This window comes from Eulemur rufifrons, chromosome 15 (assembly GCF_041146395.1).
Source record: "Eulemur rufifrons isolate Redbay chromosome 15, OSU_ERuf_1, whole genome shotgun sequence".
Taxonomy (NCBI): domain Eukaryota; kingdom Metazoa; phylum Chordata; class Mammalia; order Primates; family Lemuridae; genus Eulemur; species Eulemur rufifrons.
This window is the reverse complement of record NC_090997.1, coordinates 4,075,244-4,081,552: the sequence shown is the minus strand read 5'-3', so window position 1 is coordinate 4,081,552 and position 6,309 is coordinate 4,075,244.

Here is a 6,309-nt window from a genome sequence, read left to right as displayed (position 1 = left end):
ACTTTCGAGCAATTTAAATGTGCAATTTGGTATCTCGATTACTGGGATCATTATAACCTGAAAAACTGAAGCACGTCTCCCTCCCCCCGCTCTCCTCCCCCGATGGTGCCTCCTTTCTGTAGAGTGAGCAGCGCTCGTGAAGCCCAAATGCCCCCTCCAAATGGCTGGGGAGGCGCGGCCCTGGTGGGGGTTTTCAATGAGCTGGGGGAGGCTGCATTCAGTGTGGAGTCAGTGACAGTGGCAGGTGGGTGTTAAAATGGTCATCAACACCCCAAGGGGCTGGCACACCAAGCTGCATTCCAGACAGTGCCTATTAACGTGCCCAGAATGGCACTGGGTGATTGACAAGCCAGTGCGCCCCGATGGGCTCAAACTGCCCACGGGCACAGGGAAAGGAGAAGGGGCCCAGCAGACGATCAGTAAGAGCCACTGCAATTCGACGGCCCATCCGTGCCGGCACTGGCCACGCGCCATAACACACACGGAAACGCACCATGCACCTGGTTTACGGCGGTAACGCTGCCAGGAGGCCCGAAGAGGCACCTGACGGGGTGGGCAAGAGCACGGGCTCTGCAGCCACTCAGCGTGGGTTCAAGTCCCGGCTCTTCCACCTACTAGCTGGTGACCTTATCCTTGCTGTGCCTCAGTTTCCACCTCTGTAACAATGAGGATAATAGTGGTACTTAGTCTGAGAGCCACTGTGAGGACTAAAAGAGTCAAATGTGAAAGGCATTTAGAATTGTGCCGGGCACATGGCAAACACTCTGTGTTAATTCGTCATCGTAACTCCCACTTGGAGATGAAGAAACTGGAGCTTACAGCAATTAAATAACCCACCCGAAGGCCTCCTGGCTGCCCCTCTGCTTTAGAAGCTTCTCTTGCCGACCTTCCTGTGGCTGCCCCTCTGGGCGACTCTGTCACACTCAAGGTCCTCAGGGATGGCCTCCAGACCACCCACCCCACCCTGCCCCCACTGCTGCAGGCCCGGCACCCTACCTCGGTCTCCCCCAGCACTCCGCTCGCCCTGCCAGGAAAGGGCCGGTACACATAAAGCACGTTGCCGTCGTGCGTGTGCTTGGCTGCTGCAGGAGCAGGGCCCCGGCTGTCTTGTCCGCCACATGACAGGAGCTCGGGCCGGCCTCACGGGCGCGTGACCTGCACAGCCGCCCAGGGCCCGGCACTCAGAAGGGCCCACACTTGGTTTAATGCTCTGTTACTGTCTTGAAATTCTTAATTTTTTTTTTAACAAGGGGCCTCACGTTTTCACTTTGCACTGGAACTCCAGAAAATCATACGTCCTCGGTGAATGAATGAATGAGCAAGGCCACATTCCAACCCAGGTCTGTCAGACCCCAAAGCCTCACTGCTTAACCACCATGCCAGATAAGCCTCCAGGTGGGGGGAAGAGAGGTGGGCAGGGCAGTCTGAACCCAGACAACCACAGCCGGACCCAGGAGGAGACTGGGTGTGGGAAGGGGGAGCCTCAGAAGGAGGCATCTGTTCGCGCTTCCCCTGCGTCCAGGCATTCCTCGCAACCTCTCATTGCACTGCGCCTCGAGTGGCATGAAAACCATCAGCTGCCCCTAATGTTACTCTTCCTGTTGCCTACGACAGAGGGACCTCGCCTCTGCCTCCCAGCACCACTGTAGGCCAGCCAGGTGCTCTTCAAAGCCACAGCCGTGGTGAGGCCTCAGGCAGAACTACAGGCTCGGGCACTTGGCACAGCCCTAGGAGCTCCATGAGTAAACAGATAGGATCCTTGCCCTGTGGGCTCAGGGCAGTCATCAGAACGACCGGGCTATAAACACAGCCAAGGCAAGGATGCAGCAGGCATCGCCGGGCTGCGAACCTGGTGCGGCCCATCAGGGACACTTTCTGGAGGTGACGCCCCTGAGCACCTCACTTTCCACTCCTGCTGAACTGTCCTTACCTCAGATGGGCACTGCACAGCCTGGGTCCCCAGACGTTCTCCATCATAGGTCTTCACCCCTAACACCCTAAGCTGTGCCCTGCTAAAAGCACCCACTCATCTTTCCTCAGACTCAACTCTCTTCCCAGCCCTGCCCCAGGCCTGCCTCTCGCTGCTCTAGGAGCATCCCTGCTCCTTCTCCCACTCTCCCCTGAACAGCCAGAAGGAGTATGTCTTTCTCCAAACCCTCTAGCATTGTCCAATACTTCCGTTAAGCGCCTGTCACCTTTAACTTTGTGTCCTGGTGCTGTACACCCTCCCAGGCCCAGCAGTCAACTCCGTGAAGGCAGGATTCTCCCAGATTCACCTTTACAAAGTAGGGGGGGCAAGAAGGAGGCGATTCGGGGGAAGCAAAGGTTGTAGCGTGCGATGGTCTTGGCTAAATACAAGACGATGAAGACACAGAGCGGGGCTGAGGCTTTCTGAAGGAAAACCCAGATGGTAGGGCAATCTTGTGAAAGGAAAAGCAGTCCACATGTGATGTAGCTAGAGATGTATAAGACTTAGTAAAACAAACAAGTTTCAATGAGAGAAAATATATTGAAATTATATATATGATAAGGGATTAATATCCAGAATATAGAGAGCTCTTAAAACTCAATAACAAAAAACAAACAACTCAACTCAAAAGTGGACAAAGGGCTGGGTGAGGAGGCTCACGCCTGTAATCCTAGCACTCTGGGATGCCAAGGCAGGAGGATCACTTGAGGTCAGGAGTTCAAGACCAGCCCAAGCAAGAGGGAGACCCCCGTCTCTACTAAAAATAGAAAGAAATTAGCCAGGCAACTAAACATAGGAAAAATTAGCTGGCATGGTGGAGTGTGCCTGTAGTCTCGGCTACTCAGGAGGCTGAAGCAGGAGAATTGCTTGAGCCCAGAAATTTGAGGTTGCTGTGAGCTATGATGACGCCACTGCACTCTAGCCCAGGCAACAGAGTGAGACCCTGACTCAAAACAAAAACAAAAACAAAAATGGGCAAAGGATTTGAATAGACTTCTCCAAGGAGGACATACAAATGGCCAATGAGCACATGAAAAGACACGCTTATTGGCACATCTTCGATAATTATTAGAGAAATGCAAATCAAAGCTACAGTGAGATACCACCTCATACCCAATTAGGTTGGCTACCAACAAAAACCTGGCACTGAACTAGGCTTATCCAAGTGCAGTCATGTTTACAACTAATTGATCGCAACCAATTACAGATTTCTTTGTTCCTTCTCCACTCCTACTGCTTCACTTCACTAGCCATATATATATAATTTTTTTTTAAGAACAGAAAATAACAAATGTTGGTGAGGATGTGGAGAAATTGGAACCCTTGTGCACCAGTGGTGGGAGTGTAAAATGGTGCAGCTGCTGTGGAAAACAGTATGGCAGTTCCTCAAAAAATTAAAAATAGAACTACCATATGATCCAGCAATTCCACTTCTGGGTCTATACCAAAAGCATTTAAAGCAGAGTCTTGAAGAGATATTTGTACATCCATGTTCCTAGCACCATTACTCACATAGCTAATACGTGGAAGCAACCCAAGGGTCCATTGATGGGTGAATGGCCACACAAATGTGGTATATACATACAATGGAATATTATTCAGCCTTAAAAAGGAAGGAAATGCTGACATACGCTACAACATGGATGAACTTTGAGGTGAGGACATTAGACTGAGTGAAATAAGTCAGTCACAAAGGTCAAATACTGTACGGTTCTACTTCTATGGGGCACCTAGAGTAGTGAAAAATCACACAGCGCGGCGAGGAACTTTTCACGTGGAGAGGCCACGTTAGTTTAGCTGTAATCAAATAAGGCTGCATTCAAGAAACGTCAATTAGATATACTTAAAAATGTACACTATTTTGTAAAACTTGAACTGCTACGTATTTAATAATTTCAAAAAATGAAAACTGTTAATTTTAAAGTTAACTAACCTTTGTTGTCTGCTTTTTGTTGGAAAGCATTTGAATATGTGGTTGCAGCATGGAGTTCCGCAGTTTCAGTTGATCCTCTAGGTGGGTATCGGTCATTTCTGACCTTAAGAGCATCTTGATGTGGGTTAGGTAGGAGAATGTAGATTCGCAGCAATAAGTAGTTGAAAAGCAAGAAAGCATTTTTCAGGCATGTTGCCAAAGGCATGGGTATTCTACTGCATTTTTCCATATTTCAATTGGATCTTTCTTAGCATCAAACAATGACTTTAAAATGTTATCTACTGAGAGCTCAATCCATTCCATCTACAGCTTTTTAGGTGTGTTGGTGATATCAACTAGGCTAGGCTGAAGTGCTAATCTGAGTATGATGCCATGATTCTCAAAGTCAGTGAACGTTTCATTGTATTCTTCAATTAATAGATCTACAACAGCTGCGTATTCTTCAAATGATTTGCATATATCATCCTAGTCATCAATGACCTTTGCTAACTGGGGAAAATATTCATCCAAAATTTCCTTTTGAAGAAGAAGTGTTTGAAAACAGATAGCTTTTTTTCAAAATGCTTGGACTTCTTGCCACATACCATATACAGACTTAGTTTTACCTTGCAAAGAAATATTCAAGTCATTTTGACTTGACATGATACCACACAGAAATGCTATATTCCTATAGAAATCTCCTTTCAATAATACACATTGCTGATTCTGTTCTTCATAAAATTTAACTACCTGTTCTCACAGAGATAAAACTTTGGCTAACACCTGTCCCAGTGATAGCCATCGCACTTTAGAATGATACCACAAATCCATATTGAATACCTCATCGTTCAACTTTAGCATGTTACCACCAGGCCATGTTGCACTTGCACAAATAGTTAACAATAGGTATAACTTGTTGCAAAGTGTCACTTAAAATAGAAGCTTTAGCACACAGATTTTGCTGATGTAAGATACAATGAAAAGAAATGAGAGCATCTGGATCTCTTAATACTTTTTTTATCTGTACAATAAACCCTTCATATTTTCCTGTTATGGATGGTGCACCTTCTGTATATACACTCACTAAATTTACCAAGTTCAGTCCAACTTCATGACATTTATCTTGAAAGTTGTTAAAGTATCGATTCCTTGCATTCTGTTCGCAAGAGTGCCCAAAGCAAGTAACTCCTTGTATCAAAGAAAATCTTCTGTTATGACCAGAATGAAGTATAAAACCTGCACTGAGTTGGTAGTATCAGTTGATTCATCCAAAGTGATTGAATAATACATATTTTCCTTTTGAAGTATTGCATGAAGTTTTTCTGTTAAGTTTAAGGCTAATTCATGCTGCCAATTAGTTAGGGTTTTTCTTGAAAGAGGCAGTTGTTTATACTTTGAAATGTTATCAGGGTCTAAGCATCCTACTACTTTGACAATGCATTCTTTCACAATTTCTACATCACTGAATGGCTTCCTTTTTTCCCTGAGTATGTAAGCTACTTTATAAATTGCTTCAGTGGCATTATTTCCAGGTAGTCAATGAGGTATTCAGTGTGGATTTGCCATATCATTCTAAAGTGCGTTGGCTATCACCAGGACAGATGTTAGCCAAAATTTTACCTCTGGGGGTATAGCTCGTGGGTAGAGCATTTGATTGCAAAATTTTATCTCTGTGAGAACAGGTAGTTAAATTTTATGAAGAACAGAATCAGCAAATGTGGATTGCTGTTAGAAAGAATTGTCTTTGCATTCGTCTTTCATCTTTTAATTTCTGTGATGCAAACTTTTGTGCCTCTCTCTCTAATTTAAAATATTTGTGGTCCTTATGAGCATGAATGTTTTTTTTTTTTTTTTTTTTTTTTTGAGACAGAGTCTCACTCTGTTGCCCGGGCTAGAGTGCCGTGGCGTCAGCCTAGCTCACAGCAACCTCAAATTCCTGGGTTCGAGCAATCCTCCTGCCTCAGCCTCCCAAGTAGCTGAGACTACAGGCATGCGCCACCATGCCCGGCTAATTTTTCTATATATATTTTTAGCTGTCCATATAATTTCTTTCTATTTTTAGTAGAGACGGGGTCTCGCTCTTGCTCAGGTTTGTCTCGGACTCCTGAGCTCAAACGATCCGCCCGCCTCGGCCTCCCAGAGTGCTAGGATCACAGGTGTGAGCCACCACGCCTGGCCTGAATTTCTTTAATGTTGATTTTACAGTATCACAAAGCAAGCAAATCATCTTATCTTTAGCAGAAACAAGTTGATATTGCAATTCCCAATCCTCATTAAAAAAAATCTGTTTTCGGCCGGGCGCGGTGGCTCACGCCTGTAATCCTAGCACTCTGGGAGGCCGAGGTGGGCGGATCGTTTGAGCTCAGGAGTTCGAGACCAGCCTGAGCAAGAGCGAGACCCCACCTCTACTAAAAATAGAAAGAAATTA